The 15,688-nt window shown below is 38.2% G+C and overlaps 1 long non-coding RNA gene across 1 annotated transcript in view; it reads right to left on the reverse strand.

The window, feature by feature from the left end:
* Positions 1–15,225, reverse strand: part of LOC127386542 (uncharacterized) — a 52,393-nt gene extending 37,168 nt beyond the window's left edge. The window contains exons 1-4 of the long non-coding RNA XR_007889926.1: positions 15,025–15,225; positions 13,601–13,715; positions 13,247–13,309; positions 1,204–1,261 (exon numbers count right to left, since the gene is read on the reverse strand). This is a non-coding gene — a long non-coding RNA (uncharacterized LOC127386542). The remainder of the gene's footprint in view (positions 1–1,203; positions 1,262–13,246; positions 13,310–13,600; positions 13,716–15,024) is intronic.
* Positions 15,226–15,688: the final 463 nt, after the last annotated feature.

Consider the following 15,688-nt stretch of genomic DNA (forward strand, 5'->3'; position numbering starts at 1 on the left):
AGTGAGCACATCTATTGCTTGTGTCAAGGATTTGCTGTTCAACCTCAAAGTTAGAGTGAACTAGAAGGGAAACAATCTACTACTGATGTTGCAGGTTTCCCAGTGACCTCAATCCCAAGGAAGGAAATTATTTTCTCTTGGCTAAGCTCTGTCTCCAGCAAAAATGTGACATACACTTTCATGCCAAGTCTGTTGATGTAAATAGAAAGAGCTCCATTGATTTACATGGGATTTGAATCAGGTACTTGTAAGTGGTGTTTTGAGAAAAAAAGGCAATCACTAAACATTTTGTGAACTTGTGGAAGCAGCTGGAGTGAATTTATTTTGTACAGATTTTAGTTACCTGATGCTGTGGAGCCAGAGATAAGATGAAGTACTCTTTGTTGTTCATCTGAATTATTGCAATGGCTCTGGTACAGAGGAGCTGAGTAACCAATTAAATGTTACATGATTTCACAGGTTGGGTCTTCGAACACCATTAATGATGTGGGGAAATACCAGGAAATTAAAACTGCCTCTTCTTGCACTTGGGGGTGTCTCTAAATTGTGAGAGATGGAAACTGAAAATAGCTGCTCTGTGATGCACTTGCCAATTATACTTAAGTTTGTGTGTTCATTAGTTCTTATTATTTTCTTTAAAAAACACAAACATTCTTTTGAATTTTAACTTTTTCTTCAGCAGCGTTGGTATAATCTTGCCTCTGCTTAGATTGAGAGGGATTGAATAATCTGTCAGGACCAGTTACAGAATGGACTATGTAGACTTTACATCCTTGTGAAATGAGCAAGACCCTAAAACTGAGCTTTTTGAATAGTGACTTTGCTTTCAATAGGCTGTTACAGCACCTCTGGGTACAGGCCAGGAAATAATTTCTAAATTTCAGTCAATTTCTTAGAGCTGATAAGCTGAAAAATGAAGTTCTAAATGTAGTCATTAAGATTATACTATGTAGTTATGCAGTAATGTTTTTATAACTGAAGTGAAAGATCCTTCATTTGAGTTTCCGTTTTAATTGTATTTATTAGGTCAATTTAACAGATTAGAGCTTTGTACACCAAGGAGCTGCTCTCACTGATGTTACTGGTGTGTTACCAGCTCTTGTGTGTCACGCTGTGAGGCAGTAGGTAAGGTCTTGGTAAGGCCAGAGCTGCATCTCTGAGAACATGGAAGGATGTTGCTGCAACTCACCCTAGGATACGTACCAGGCTGCTTGGGACAGGATTACCTCCAGTTCCTTGAAAGGTCAGATACAAGCCATACCTTGTGTTTCAAGGGGAAAAAATAAAAGAAAATTAAAAAGCAACCAACCAAACCCAAAAGAAACCACAACCTTCCCTCTTTCCCCTCCCCCTCCTCCCCCAACCCCCCAAAAAAAACCCCAACAAAAACCAAAACAGCAAAACAAAACCACCCAAAAAAACCACCACCCAAACCTCACATACCTGTGTCATAAATAGGAAAGGAGACTGATGGAGGTTATGCCCTTTATTGAATTGGTTTATGGAAGTGGGTAATGAGCTGTCCCTATTCTCCAGTTGACTCTTGGTGCAAATCCCCATTTACCTTGGCGACTTTGTACTCAGCTCCTCACAGAATCTATTGCCAAATGAGTTCATCTGACACGTGCCAATTTTTAAACCTCTAGAATGTGTCTTAGGCCTCCAACAGATTTCAGTACACCTCCATGGCTACTGCAGTTCAGATTGTGCTCCTGTCTGCTCGCTCATTTTTACTTTTTCGTCAGGTTGTTACTGGTCAGGTTGAGGAAGGCACATGGAGCTGAATGATTTACCATGCGGCTCTAGTGCCAGGAAGTATTTACATTTTAGCTGTACATACTTACAGGTGCCCAGACCTCTGTGTTATAAGTGAAAGGTATTTTGCTTAACTTTTTTCAGAAGTAATGACTAGTTATAGTAGATGCACATGAAAAAGAAATATTTAACTGAAACCAAGATGTGTATATTTAAAATGAGAATAATGTTTTAAACTCGGTTGTGAGAAGGGGTATAAAGTGTTGGGCCTGACTAGGAAGAAGGGAGAAGCTCTTTTTCTTTTCATGGCTGGCTAGCTCTGTGAGAGTGACCTTTAAACTATATTGTCCATTAGCAAGATGTAGTTGATACCAGGAAAGTATTTGTTGCAGGCTTTTGTGACTCTCAGCATAGCTGGGGTGTTGCTGCTAAGCAGCAACTCTCTCTGTTGCAAGATCTGTGTTGAGCTCAACGAGCACACTGGGATAAGTTTAACACCCACAAGCATTGGTGCAATTTTTCTCTACCCAGCCAAGTAAGTGTTTGGTTTTGGTTTTGCCTTTACATCATGCTTGTACACTTGCTTGGGTTAGCTGTGGGACACACATTGTTTCACTTCAGATGAGATGTCCAGAGAAGTGCATGTACACAGGTGAAAGCTGTGGCGTAGCAGAATGTTGAAGTGCGAAATAATTACAGTAATCATAAAGACTTGAACTTTATATTAGGTTCAGTTGCTCTTCAGCCAAAACAGAGCAAAGATGCACAATCAAAATCCATCCTGTAAACGTGGTTTAATTCATTCATAATCACTCCATTTTTTAGGGGATAAAATTTTAATTAGAAAGGTGGATTTGTCTGGCCATGTGCTTTGGTGAGTTCTTTCTTCCTTGCTTGATAAAATATTTAGAGAAAGAAGACTAAGCTTAAGGTTTTCAGAATTGAACTGATTAGGAAAAAATTAAGTTTCTTTTTTTTTAACAAACTATTTTGTTCTAGGACAGGATATGGGGGTTTTGATAGGATTTGTAGGGATAAGTTGTTGTAGAATGGGGAAGGAAGTGGTTTATTATGGATAAATAAAAATATCTTGAAGGAAGATTTAATGAGGCTATTTTTATTAAAATGTGTGTCTGCCAGGAGGTTGAATACTTAAAGCTAAGCAAGAATTGAAACAAATGTCAGAGGTTTATAAACCCTCATCTCTTTGCTGGATTTTGTATACTCTATATTCAGTCCAGATGATATTAAAAATAAACATCTCCCTGGGGAATATATACAACTGAAACAGTTTCTGCTAGTTTGGTTCTGTTTAGCATTATTGGACCACATTTTTAGATGTTGCTGGAAAAAAACCCCTGCAGATGTGAGTCTGTGCCTTTGTGTTAAAACTTTCAGCAAGCATAGCCCTTATTACTAAACTTCTTGCACAATGTAATGCTTGTGGCTGTGAAGGGTGCTCTAGTGTGAGAAGTTCGGGTGTATTCTCACCTCAAGGAGAAATATGCTGCTCTGAGATGCCTGAGTGTTCAGTTGAGTTTGTTTTTTTGGTTTGGGGTTGTTGATTGGATTTTTTTATTTCATTGAGTACAGAAACAAACCAGGCAAAAAAACAACAGTTAGCTGCAGCAGGAGGAAAAGTGAACAGGCTCATGGCTGTGCTTAGAAAAATGAAGAAATCTGGATTTCACACTCCCTTCCTCACTCCGGCCTTGACAGTCTTCCTTCAATTAGCAAAAATTATCTTCAACACATTGTGGAGCTGCTCAACTGCCAAAATTTGATTCTACTCTCAGACAAAACCTTCAGGCACTGCTGTGGTGTTTTCCAGGCCTAGGACCTCAGTGTTCTAGTTTCTACACTGTAAAATATTTCCAAATCACATATTTCTGTGCCTACAGAGGCATTCCCGTTCATTCAGTGAGAGCTTTGCCTGATAATGCTAATATTCATTTCTTTCTCTAAGTGACAAGAACAGACTATCTGAAATGTTTGTTTTCTTCCATTTGCACAGTGTCACACTATCGTTCTGGTTGGAAAAGACCTTCAAGATGATTGAGTCCAACCACTACCCTAACTTTGCAGCATCCACTACTGAACCCTGTCCCCTGGCACCACGTCTGTTGTCTTAGATGTCTCCAGGATGGTGGCTCAGCTGCCTCCTCAGACAGCCTGGATCAGCCATTTCAACTCCTGTCCCAGAATAGAACAACCACCAATTTCACACTGCTTCCCTGGGGAGACTATTCCAGAGCTCCACCCCCCTCTGAGTGAAGAATTTTTTCCTGATGTCCAACCTAAACCTCCTCCTGCACATCTTCCTACCATTCCCTCTGGTCCTGTCATTGGTCACTAGAGAGAGGAGGTCAGTGCCTACTCTTCCTCCTTCCCTAATGAAGAAGCAATAGCTGTCATGAGGTCTTCCCTCAGTCTCCTCTTCCCCAGGCTGAACAGACCAAGTTCCTTTAGCTGCTCCTCACACACCATCCCCCCTAAACCCTTCAACCTCATGGCCCTCCCCTGGACACTCTTTATAAGGGTCATTGCTCATAAGCAAATGTACTTTTTATTTGGTTATGTTTTAGTACAAGGGGGGAGAATGGTAATTTTCTAGCAACAATTAAAAAATAATCCGAATACAGAGTTAGGTGGGGAACTAAATGCTGTTTGCAAATGCTTTTTCTCCACTTCGATGGAAGCCAAATCCGTGCATCTGTTCTTTTGCTGATTCACACACTAAGAGTTTTAATTTGTTAGGCAATCCATATGATAGAAGTTAAGAGATTTAATTTTCTATCTTGACTCGCAGGTAGTCATCTTTCAATAGATGGGAGCAGCCTGTGAAATAGTTGACTTGGAGTCTGATGTGGCCGTAAATCCAATTGCATCAATGAATTTTGCTGCACGAAGAACAATCGATGCTAAGTTGATAGAACATTGGTTATCCCCGAAATTTCTTTGGGATCTTTTCCCAAACTGGCTGGTTATGAGTTCATTAGAAGTTAAACTGTTAGATGTGTTTTTCTGCCACTTTCTAATGAGACAAGATGTGCATGTTTTCAGAGGGTAATGAGAAAACTAGAGCGTGTGGAGTGTGAAGCACACACAGGGCCCCTTGGTGATTTCATGGTGTCTCACTGCATCTACCTAGAAGGGAAAATGCTCTTGTCTTTATATATAAAATTAATTCGAAAGCTTCTAATTTGCTAGTTGCATCAAACTATATTTAGTAGTTAAAAAAAAGTAACTTCACACTGCAAGATGAAATTATCCACAGTAGTGAAGATGTTGCAGGCCAGAGCATACAATAAAGCTTCACTGTCACATTAGTTTCTTGGGTGAGACTTTGTTCAAGCTGAAGCACAGGATGAGGAAGGTGCTAAATGCTTCCTTTTGTTACTTTTCTTACATGACTTTGTAGTTTCAGTAAGTGCTTTTTTCACCTGCTTTTCAGACAAATTAAAGGGTCAAGTACAGAGATTCAGTTCTAACACAAAGACAGAATAGTTGTGTGAGAGGACTAAGAAGGGAGAAAATATGAGCTTAAGGTTTTTGAATATTAAAGCTGTCATCTATGCTTATTGTTCAGACCAGACTTTGAGGTACTGTCCAAAGCAGAATGAATTCAGGCTTTTACCAATCCTTGCACGTTTCCTGTGTCTGAAGTTTTAATATTCTTTTGCTTTGTTTATACTGATTACAATCATTCCTATAAAATCATTGTTGTAGTTTTGTTCAAAATGAATTTTTTGAAACAGATATCAGAAGATTTTATAGAACATAATTTTCACTGTGCCCCCATTGAATAAACTAGAAAGTCATCAGTATTCCTGCTGTTCACCTCATTATCCAGTGGTGTCCACTCACTGCTTTATCAAATTGAGCTGCTTGACTTGGAAGTACCATCAGCATGACTGGTGCCTGATTTTGAAATCCATTTATTGCCAAAAACACACACAGCCCCTTCCTGTGAGAAACTGCCAGCACAGCTCTCTGCAGCACTGTGAATCCAGGGCTTCAAATGCACTAAAATCTCAGTGTCAAGAATGTACCTCTGTTTCACTGAGGCCACAAATACACAGAAGTGGAATATGGTATTACATTGAGCAGAGGCTTCCCTGTTCTCTCAGTGACTCTAAAACAGTCAAGAAATCTGCAACATTGAAGCTGGGAGAGCAGATGGTTCCAGTAGTTTATCAACTGAGTCTTTCAAGAAATATGTCCCTGTTTGTCAGGAAACATGAGTGTATTGACAGCTTCAGAAAAGTGACTTATCTGGATAACATAGCTTTAAACCAGGCAAGGTGCATATTATTTCACTAACATTTCAACCCTGCTTGGTTACTGGAAATGTTAACTACTCTTCTGTGTGTACTGTGTCCAAAATGTAATGTGTCCCTTTTCAGGTAACTCTTTTTAAGAAGGTTTTGTTTCCTTGGCTTTCAGCAAGCCTGTTTTCATGCCCCAAACAACTGAAATTTTATTTCTGTTGGCTGGATTAATTACTTTCAAAATGGACCATGCTTCTGTGATTTCCACAACATCAGTGAGTTCTTGCCAAATTAATTTTCTGTTTGTAGATGGTCCATTAACCATGGTCCAGAAAGCCTCTGTCCCCCAGGAAAATATGCAAGCAGCACATATACTCTTGCTTTGCTGTGTTGGAACAAGCAAATAGAGAATAAATACATCTGCCATCAGGTTGAATCCAGGCAGTTTTCCAGTTTGTCTCTAAATTATCAACAGCCTGAAAATACTTTACTTGCTTCTGTTGCCTTTTGAATTCACTTATTTCAACTACCAATGGCAGGTACATTCTACATAGCATTGACCAAAACAGCATCACTGGCAATCCTTGCAGTAAATGAAAGTTGTCTTTCCTAGAAGTCAAGGCAAGCCCAGGTGAAGGGAAATAACAACTTGTTATGGCACTTTCTGAGAAACAACTGCAATTCCTAGGAGGATAAAACCCATTATACAGAAGAGACAGCAGTGTTTTCTGAAATCATATAAAGCGTTTTTTGAGGCTTAAATAATTTTCACTTTCATCAGCAGGTAATTTTCCTGATTTCCTCGGCTTCTGCCTGCTTATGGGCCAACACAATAGCTTTCAGTCTATGTTAATCTATTCAAATCTTGGAATAAGCTGTAAACCTGTTTTACCATCTCTTTGTTTCTTTTACAATCTTTAACCTCTGCCAAGATGAGGCATGACAACATCTAATGCTGGAGCAGCTTAACAGCTGCAGGAAGTTTAAAGCTTTGCAAGACATCTTCAGAGAGGCCAATGCTACTTTATTATGTACTTTAGAGCAATTTATTTGATTCTGTGAACAAAACTGATCATAAACAGCATGGGAACAGTTTTCTTACAGCCAAGCAACAGTAATTGTTTCCTAGAAATTTTTCTGGTTTCTGACCTGGCTCCAGTTTGAAAGATGAGAACAGAGGAAATACGTGGCTGGCAACCTCTTGATGAAAATGGATCATAGCTTTTTGTTTTTCTTTACAAGACTAAAAAAATGTTCCCCTTTTTCAGAGGAAAAAAACAAACAAACAAACAAAAAAACCCAAACATTTTACCACTGTGTAACAGAACTGCAGCACTGGTGTAGTGCCAAACAAGAGGGGAGGTGGCAGAAGATAGCATGAAGAGTAGAACACATTTGCCAGAAAGTTGTCCCACTGCTTGAAAGCAGAGGTTTGCTGGGCTTGCTTTTCCGGACTGTACACACACACACACAAAATCCTGGGAAAGGGACTATGAAAATGTGATTGAAATTTTTGCATTTCCACACCTGCAAGATGTAAAAAATTAAACTGAAATCAAAATCCCCTGCCATGGCCTGGCATGCCTTATATCCTCAGTGATGTGATTTCCTTCAGGCTTGTGAAATGAGAGGAACATAATCATAACCCAGCTGGTGTCAGAAGTACAGGCAGCACGTACACAGTGTTGGCCTGTCAAGGTCATAAACATGTTGAGAGGTTCACTCCCCTTGGAGGATATGCCAGACATCTCAATTTTCATGTTGGCATCTCACTTGTCCAGTCCTGCCTAGCCACAGACCATCAACATGGTCTATTTCTTCCATTAGATCCTTGCTGAGAAGACCACTTTTATCTAAGTCCTGTAGCTCTCCTTCTATTACAGTTCTTAGATTTAAATACTAGATAAACTAAAATCACTGTTGACCATGGGTATTAAAAACAAAAAATAATTTAGGTCTCAATTAGGTAGAGCAGCAAAAACTTTGAAATACTATGGACATTTCTAAAGTTGTTTTTTTATGCTGGCTCCAGATGTGCTCAAAATGGGGTATAAATGGAACAGTCAGTGTGAATACCATAAGATAATGGTCTAAGGAAAGTAAAATGTGGAGATTGGGTTCAGTATGTATCTGATCTTTACTTGAAGATGCCTGAAGGTATGAAACATGCAAAAAACCTTTGTTCACTGCAAACAAAGTTTTCCCATTCACTTGTTTTGCCTTTAAAAGTCTTCTCAATTCAGCTGCAGCAAAGAGGACCAAGTTTCTAGATTTTATAACATAGGGTTACCAGACCTGAGCTTGCTGTGTATCTGCTCTAAAGTGTCTGAGTTAGGCATTTTTTGTGTGTGCTGACTCCAGTGGGTCCACTCAGTGCTTCAGATCTATTGCATATACTTGGCACAGTTCACCTACGCATTCAATATGTCCCTCTGTTTCATTCGTAAAAAAAGTCGTACATACTGTTCCAACTGGGGTTCTGGATGTTTGGAAACCCTTTTCAAATGTCTAGAGCATGCAAACATGTTCAGGACGAAGTTTTCAAGGGGAGAAGGAAAATACAAGGTTATTTATTGGTATAATTCTTTTCTACATATTATTTATACGTTGAGTTTTTGCTGCTTATGTAGTTCCTGGAAAGCACAGAGTTCTAGTGCTTTGTCCTTGTGTCTGATTGTGATGCAACAGCTTCCTTAGAGCTTACTGGTGTTAAAAGCACCACTTGAAAAGACTTCAAAGCTGCTGCCAGAAATGAGTATGTCTAGCAAGACCAGTGTGAACAATGTTCTCTTAGCAGAATGAACACTTAAATATTGCAAGTGGAGCAAGAGAATAATTTGTCATTTTGCCTCTTTAAACTCCTGCACTTAAAGCAAAACATTGCTAAAAAACCCGACAATTACATGATTTGGCCAAAAGATTCTAATTCATTAGTTTTCCATTAATAGAACAGTGACTAGTCTAATTGAGTTTGTATTGGGTTGTCCCATGAGGAAATAGTGATGGTTATTATTTCTGTGAGCAATACAGAAGTCCAAGGGAGCAAAATCTCTTAAACGTACATATTTATTCCAAAAGATTTGTAATATTTATAATCTGTCTAAAGATCCAAGTTTGTTGGTGTCTGAGTGTGCATGTTCATGTTTGTGTTTATATGTATGAAAACACATATGTACTATTCCCTTTCTCGTGAGATTTCTTATCTTTACTATTGACCAAGCTTTAAAGCCTAAGTGCTCTTTCACCTCCTCCTATGACATTGATGGGCATAATGATATTTTTTCAGCTTTAGTTAAGAATTTTAGCCATGTGAAAATATCCTTTGAACTCCATTGATTTGTTTTGGTAATATTTATTTTGTTGGGTAATACTTGTGGAAAAAGACTGCAGAGAGTTCTTGGCCCTGGAGGATCCTAGGAAAGGATTTGTAACCTGCCAAGAAATCCATTTGGTTTCAATGGTCTTTTCACCTTCAGTTGAGAGTATACTACTCTCATCCAAAACACCACCAGTCCTACATCTGCTCAGTTACTTACTATTTGGTTATTACTTGAAGAGTGCATAGCCTGACAACATATAAAAATGCAGCCACTTCACAGACCTGGTCCTTATAATTTTTGTCTGCTTTGCAAAAGTTCCACATTGTTTAGTGAGGGGTGGAAAAACATTTAACTGGAGTAGTTTAGATGAATGATATAGTACAAGAGCAATTTTTCAATACTTACTGAGAATTCTAAATGATAGTGGCCATCAGCTAAGATGAATTGTATCCCCATAGACTAAGATTTGGGAATCAATTATTTTTATTGGTAAAGTAATTTACTAAAAACTTTTAGTAGGAACACATCAAATACCCTCAATGCTACCTCTTTATTATGTGTTCTGTTAGTGAGCAGCTGCAGCTCCAGGAATTCACCCACCCCCCTAAGAATCCCTACCTGTATCCCATGCCACCACAATTTTTATTTGTATGTTCTTAGATTATTTTTTTAAATGAAAAAATAAATTATTGAGTTTCTGTTTTAAAAGAACCCTTGAAAGCACTGGGCTTTCAAGTTCAAATGCCCATTTGAATAAAAATTCAGGTTTTTTTGTTGGCTGCCACTGGGCTTTCAGAAGAAAGCCAAGCTATTGCTGCTGAAGGAAGGATTGGTGCAGTGCAGAAGACAAGTATAGTACAAAATAGCAGTCTCTGAAGGGCATGCTAAAAAGTCCTGAAATTGTGCAAAAGAGGAAGTCTAAGAGATGGTTAGAATGGCATGTTGGATAACCCCTAATGAGCTGTTTTATTTTTATTCTTGTCTTGTTTTCAGTACAGACCTTAAACCGTAAAACTAGTGTATGCTAATCAAAATTTGCTTTTCAAGGCAGGAGGGAATGAACAGTACAGAACAGTATGAGAATATTGTGTAGGAAAACCAGAATGATGGGGAGGGTGAAGCAATGGAGAAGGTAAGAAATTGAGCGCTATGAAGCACAAGATCACAAACCCCATTATGAGAAACATGGGACACCTCTAAGTCACTAATTCATCAGCTGGAGATTGCAGAGGAGCATTCTGAGGAAAACTTGTTTAGAAGTTAGGGAGAGAGAACTCGTAGCTGGAATTTGATGTACCAGTCTATATATGGTTGCCTGGTGGCTATGGTGGTCACAGTTATTTTTTAAAACACTGAAATATTCTGCATCACTTTCTGTTTATCAGAAAGAAACAAAGTTCATGTATCCAGTATATTTACATAGTGCTTAACTTGTTTGCCTTCATTATGTATTAAAACATTTTAGGTTTTCTGAATATATTTTCCTGCAGGTGCAATGTAACTATAATAAATTACCACTTCAATGAATATTTATAATACAATAATGCCCTTGGTGCTACAACACTTTATATTAGTCATGCCAGTGGTTACAGCTTCTATGTGTGTTTTACTAATGTTCAGTGTTGTTATGCTTCCACTTATATGAAACTGTTCAAGATAAATGGATCTGTTCATTCTTTGTTTTGAGGACAGTCCTATTTTGCAGTTCAGGGATATTAAGGGTGCGTATTTGTAGATTAATGAGCAGAAATAACCTTTTTTCTAGTATTTTGACTTGATCATTTACACTTCAGTTAGTTGTCCACTTTATTTTTGCCTGCTGTGCTTATACTAGCATTCATAGTGCAGTAAAGTAAATAATACCCACTGGATCTCCTCCACCTACTCTCCAGATATTTCAAATCTTCAGGTAGCTTTCTGCTCCCTCTTTTTATAGTCTTAAGAACTTAATTTTACAGGTAGTGCAGTGGCAGCTTTTCTCTATGTGGCTCAACTCCTGCTCATAACTGTAAATATATGTGAAGAAATTAAGACACAGTGGAGAAAGGAGCACTTCTGGCCAAGAAAGAACCTGAAAGGACTTTTATGAGCAATGTTGCTTTTATTTCATCTTAAAGTGGCTCTTTCAGTGACAGTGGCAGACTGTTGCATATGCTTTTTGAACCAGCCTGGTGGCTGACCTTTCTAAGCTCATCATTTACTACCTGTGATGTAGCACCACATGTGTCTAAGGAGTCAAGCAGAAGGGCTTCTTTTGAAAATCTTTTCATTATACTGAGTTTTACTTCCTTTATTTATATTGTAATGATTTATAACCATATTCAAGACTGTGAGTCATGCAATTCCAGAACCTGCATTTTTTTTCACTGCAGGACTGTGCACTGCTGATGCCCTGACTATTTTAGGGAATAAAGTTTATTGCCAAGTTTGAGGAAAAAAAAAATCTAAATATAGAAGCAACAATTTCATAAATAATCAAAAAATTACTGTAGCAATATATAGTGTTTAAGGCTTTTCTTTGAAATGTGAAACTAAATATAAAATCAGAATAAATATACTCCAACTGACTACTTGCCTGTGCCCAAAGTAAGTTATTAGAAACCAAAAATGCAGCAGTTGTTTTTTGTGTAAGCATGTGACTTACAGCTAGAGTACAAATGACAATGATAAATCAAGGAGATCTCAACATTTTGCAATATTTAGCAAGACTGTCTATATATTTGGCTTCACGGTTTTAAGGGTACCAGATATTTTTGCATCAAAAACGTAAGCAAAACAGTTAATTCAGTCTAAAATTATTGTTATTTTTTGTTTTTTCCATCTAAGCAGGGTATGTAGATGAGAGATGCTAAGGTATCCGTCTGGATGCCCAATAGTCTGTCTACATTTTACCTCATTACTTTGTGATCCCTTATAGCAGCACTGAATGATAAGTCTAAATGTTCATAGTTAGCATCACAGGTGGAAGCAAATTTGCCATAAATCTCCTAACAATATCTGTAATTTTCCTAGCGCTAAGCAGAACTGATCCCACTTGATGTGTTCTGGGATGACGAGGAGTGGAAAAGAGACATTTAGTAGTTCAGACCTTCACTCCCACCCGCAGAGTGCAGTGGGAATGGCTGATGACCTCAGATACCAGTAGCTTCAGCCTGAGGTAGCAAACTACTGTAATGTAAACTGCAGGGCCTGGGTTTGATCCCGAAATGGGCCCGACAGCATGGAATAGTCCTGAGGAATCTTGACACTGGCTCCGTAGGAGACATTACACCATAGTATGTGGAGACAGGCAATCAGACAGGCGTCCCAACATACCTACGGCATGTTCTGTTCACTTTGCTTAGTAACCCAGAAATATTCTGAGGTAAACAACAAAGCACTTAACTAAAGGTGCAGATTCCCAGAGAAACATCTCTGGGATGTTTCTGTCATCATTGATTCCCAGTGTTCCTGGCATTTCAGAAGCCCTGTAGTCAGCAATCAGCATGTGTTATGTCTGAAAGTCATCTTTTAAGATAATCAACCATGCTTCTACAAAGGTAGAACTAAAGGTGTGGTTTGGTGGTTGTTTTGTTGGGTTTTGGCTGTGGTTTTTTTGTTGTTGCTTTCATTTTTGGTTTGTGGTTTGTTGTGTTGTTGTGTTTTTTTCCTCTGGGGTTAATATTATGCTTCTATTTTCTGTTTTTTCTTTTTTTTTTTTTTTCTGACCTTGGCACTACAGACCCCAAGTTCTTCAAAGGCATTCTGTAAAATGCCTAGCTGTGCAGTTTCTCAACTGAAGTTGGTGACATTGATCATAAAGGAAGGCTGGATTCTTTTAAGGTGCTCAGAAACATTTAAGATGAAACCCATATCTCTGCTCTTGCATGGCATGTGATAAAATTGTGGACTTGAACCTACCTTCAGATCCATTCCTGGTAAAATTTCAAGTAGCTTCTTCTAAAGTATATCCTGGTATAGGTGCTTTTAAAACATGAAAGAAACATGATTGTTCCCATGACACATTTTTAACACAGACATATTAATTATGCCTAGTTTAAAATTATTTGGCACATCCATATTTTATTTTGGACTGCTTTCATATTTACTCCTTGTTTTCTTAACTGCTTTAACTTGTTGTTTTGCTTCTTTTATTATATTTACACTGAACTGATTTTACTGTAGAACTTCACCGTGTCACTTTTGACTGAATTACTGTTTGTTTATTATTTCTTTGACTGTACTTTTGTTGGTATTCATTTCCCTCTGCTTTACCTGTATTCTTTGTCACTGGTGTTTTTAGCTTCTCCTTTCTCCTTTCTTTCCCCAGCATTGATTTCCTTATCTCTTCCTCCTATCACTCTTTGTGCAGTGCATCACACACACATTCCTGTTTCCACAGAACAAAAATAAAGAACTGATGTAAAAAAACCTATTAAACAATACATTTTGCAATATTTTTTTCAAGGTAGACAAGATACCTGTGTTGATTTGTGCCTCGAGTTTCCTAGGGTAATGGTATTTGTGAAGGAGTAATGCTTGTGATAGAAAAATATTTACTAGTTCATGTGATTTATTTTTTTTTAAGTATATTCACTTTTTTCTCCAAAACTATTTATTCAGATGTCTGCTGAGGAAAATGGGTAATTGATTTAGTTAAACATGGCTATCTAATTAATTGTTCTAGTTCCACGTGCTCAGTTTTGTCTTCTTCAGAATGGCACTTTATCCTTCATCATGTTGCTCAAGGTATTTCTGAAAGATGGCCAATGTTGTAAGTAACAATTCAGAAACATTTCGCCAGGGAACCTAAGCATACATCATAAACAGCATGGTAACTGAGCTTTCAGAGAAGATATCCAATTGTTTAATCCCTATTAAGGACTGTGCACTCAGTAAGTAAATTCCTTAAAGTTTATGAGAGGGAACTCGAGCATATGCACATGGCACATGTTTCCATCCCTCCCCTAATAACAGATGACAGAGGCACTCCTGACTCTGAGAGATTAGGAATAAATAGAATACAGTGTTTACTTTTATGTTCTTACAATAAGCAGTGTCAAAGTCAGTTGTAAAATTAATTTTAATGCCATAGTATTTGAACACAGCTGGTGTTCCTGAGCTTGGTCATTTCAATGAACATATTTCACTCTTTTCAATAATAAATCTTTTTATGTGTTAGGATTATAGAGTTGGGAAGCATGTGGAAATAAAATTAATTTGTATCAATATCCCAGCCTTTTCCGAAGTGTTTCAGAACACCAAACGATAGAGATACCTTGAAAAATCTGTGGAGGAGTAAAAAAGTATTAGGAGCAAAGCCAAGACTAAATGGGACTGTGGAAGAGAATACGGGGAATGAAGATGAGCACCAAAAAAAACCCCACCAGAAATAAATTGTGTAGGACATTAGACTACAGCTGCAGGTATGGTTGTAGTCAGGCATAAATTGATCTTCCATTGCAGATACTGGTGGTGGTGTTTATTACAAAATATAGATAGATTTGGTTACTTTTCTAGTAAGATTATTTTAAAGCAGGTCAGTGTGTTCAGTATGCTTGCCAAGCCTCAGACAATTCACTGTCTTAGCTGAAAACTTTATTATTATTTTTTTTACGTTGCTGCAAACTATAAGCATTAGTTTTTGTTCAGTTCATCTGTCCTCCAGTTAGGAGCTGGACTAGATCGTAACCTGTTACCTTGTTCAGTGCTTTCAGCAGGCTTGAAAGAAATGGTAGGGTCCGGTTCTTCAGTGTTATTGCCAAAGAATGCTTGTGCTCCAGAAGATGGTACATGTGAGCAGCTATCATTCTCAAACTTCCTGCAGCTAATTTTTTTTGTTAGTTTCTCTTGTTCTGTAGTTTTCTGCAGAATACAGTTTTAGAATAAATTAGTCATAAGTGTTGATCAGGAGCAGGTTAATGACTGAAGCTGAAATGTGTAGTGCCAGCTACTTTATACTGTGCTGCTGTTTAACAGCTATCATGTGTCTGTCTCTGCAGTCTTCAAAGTAACAGAACAAATAAAAAAGCAGTGTCTGTCATGGTGATCTTAATAGCTGACCTATGCTCAGTGTAGAACTTCTGTGCCCATCAAAGTCTTGTGTGCATCTCTGTTTTTAGAACGTTGGTGTGACTTGACAAGAGGGAGAGGGAATGCTGATTCTGGCTGTCTCTCCAGTTCGCATTTTCTCACTGCAGTGCAGTATTTCAAGTGATTGATTTGTGCATAACACTGCTGATAAGCTCCAGCCAGCTCTCTTGCTATTACCTCGTTTATTTGACTGGCAAGGTAGCGAAGTGATGGCTGCCTAGAAGGGAAAGAGTTGCTGCTTCACAGGAAGGCGATACAGTTCTATATGCA

Source organism: Apus apus, chromosome 6 (genome assembly GCF_020740795.1).
Source record: "Apus apus isolate bApuApu2 chromosome 6, bApuApu2.pri.cur, whole genome shotgun sequence".
NCBI lineage: Eukaryota > Metazoa > Chordata > Aves > Apodiformes > Apodidae > Apus > Apus apus.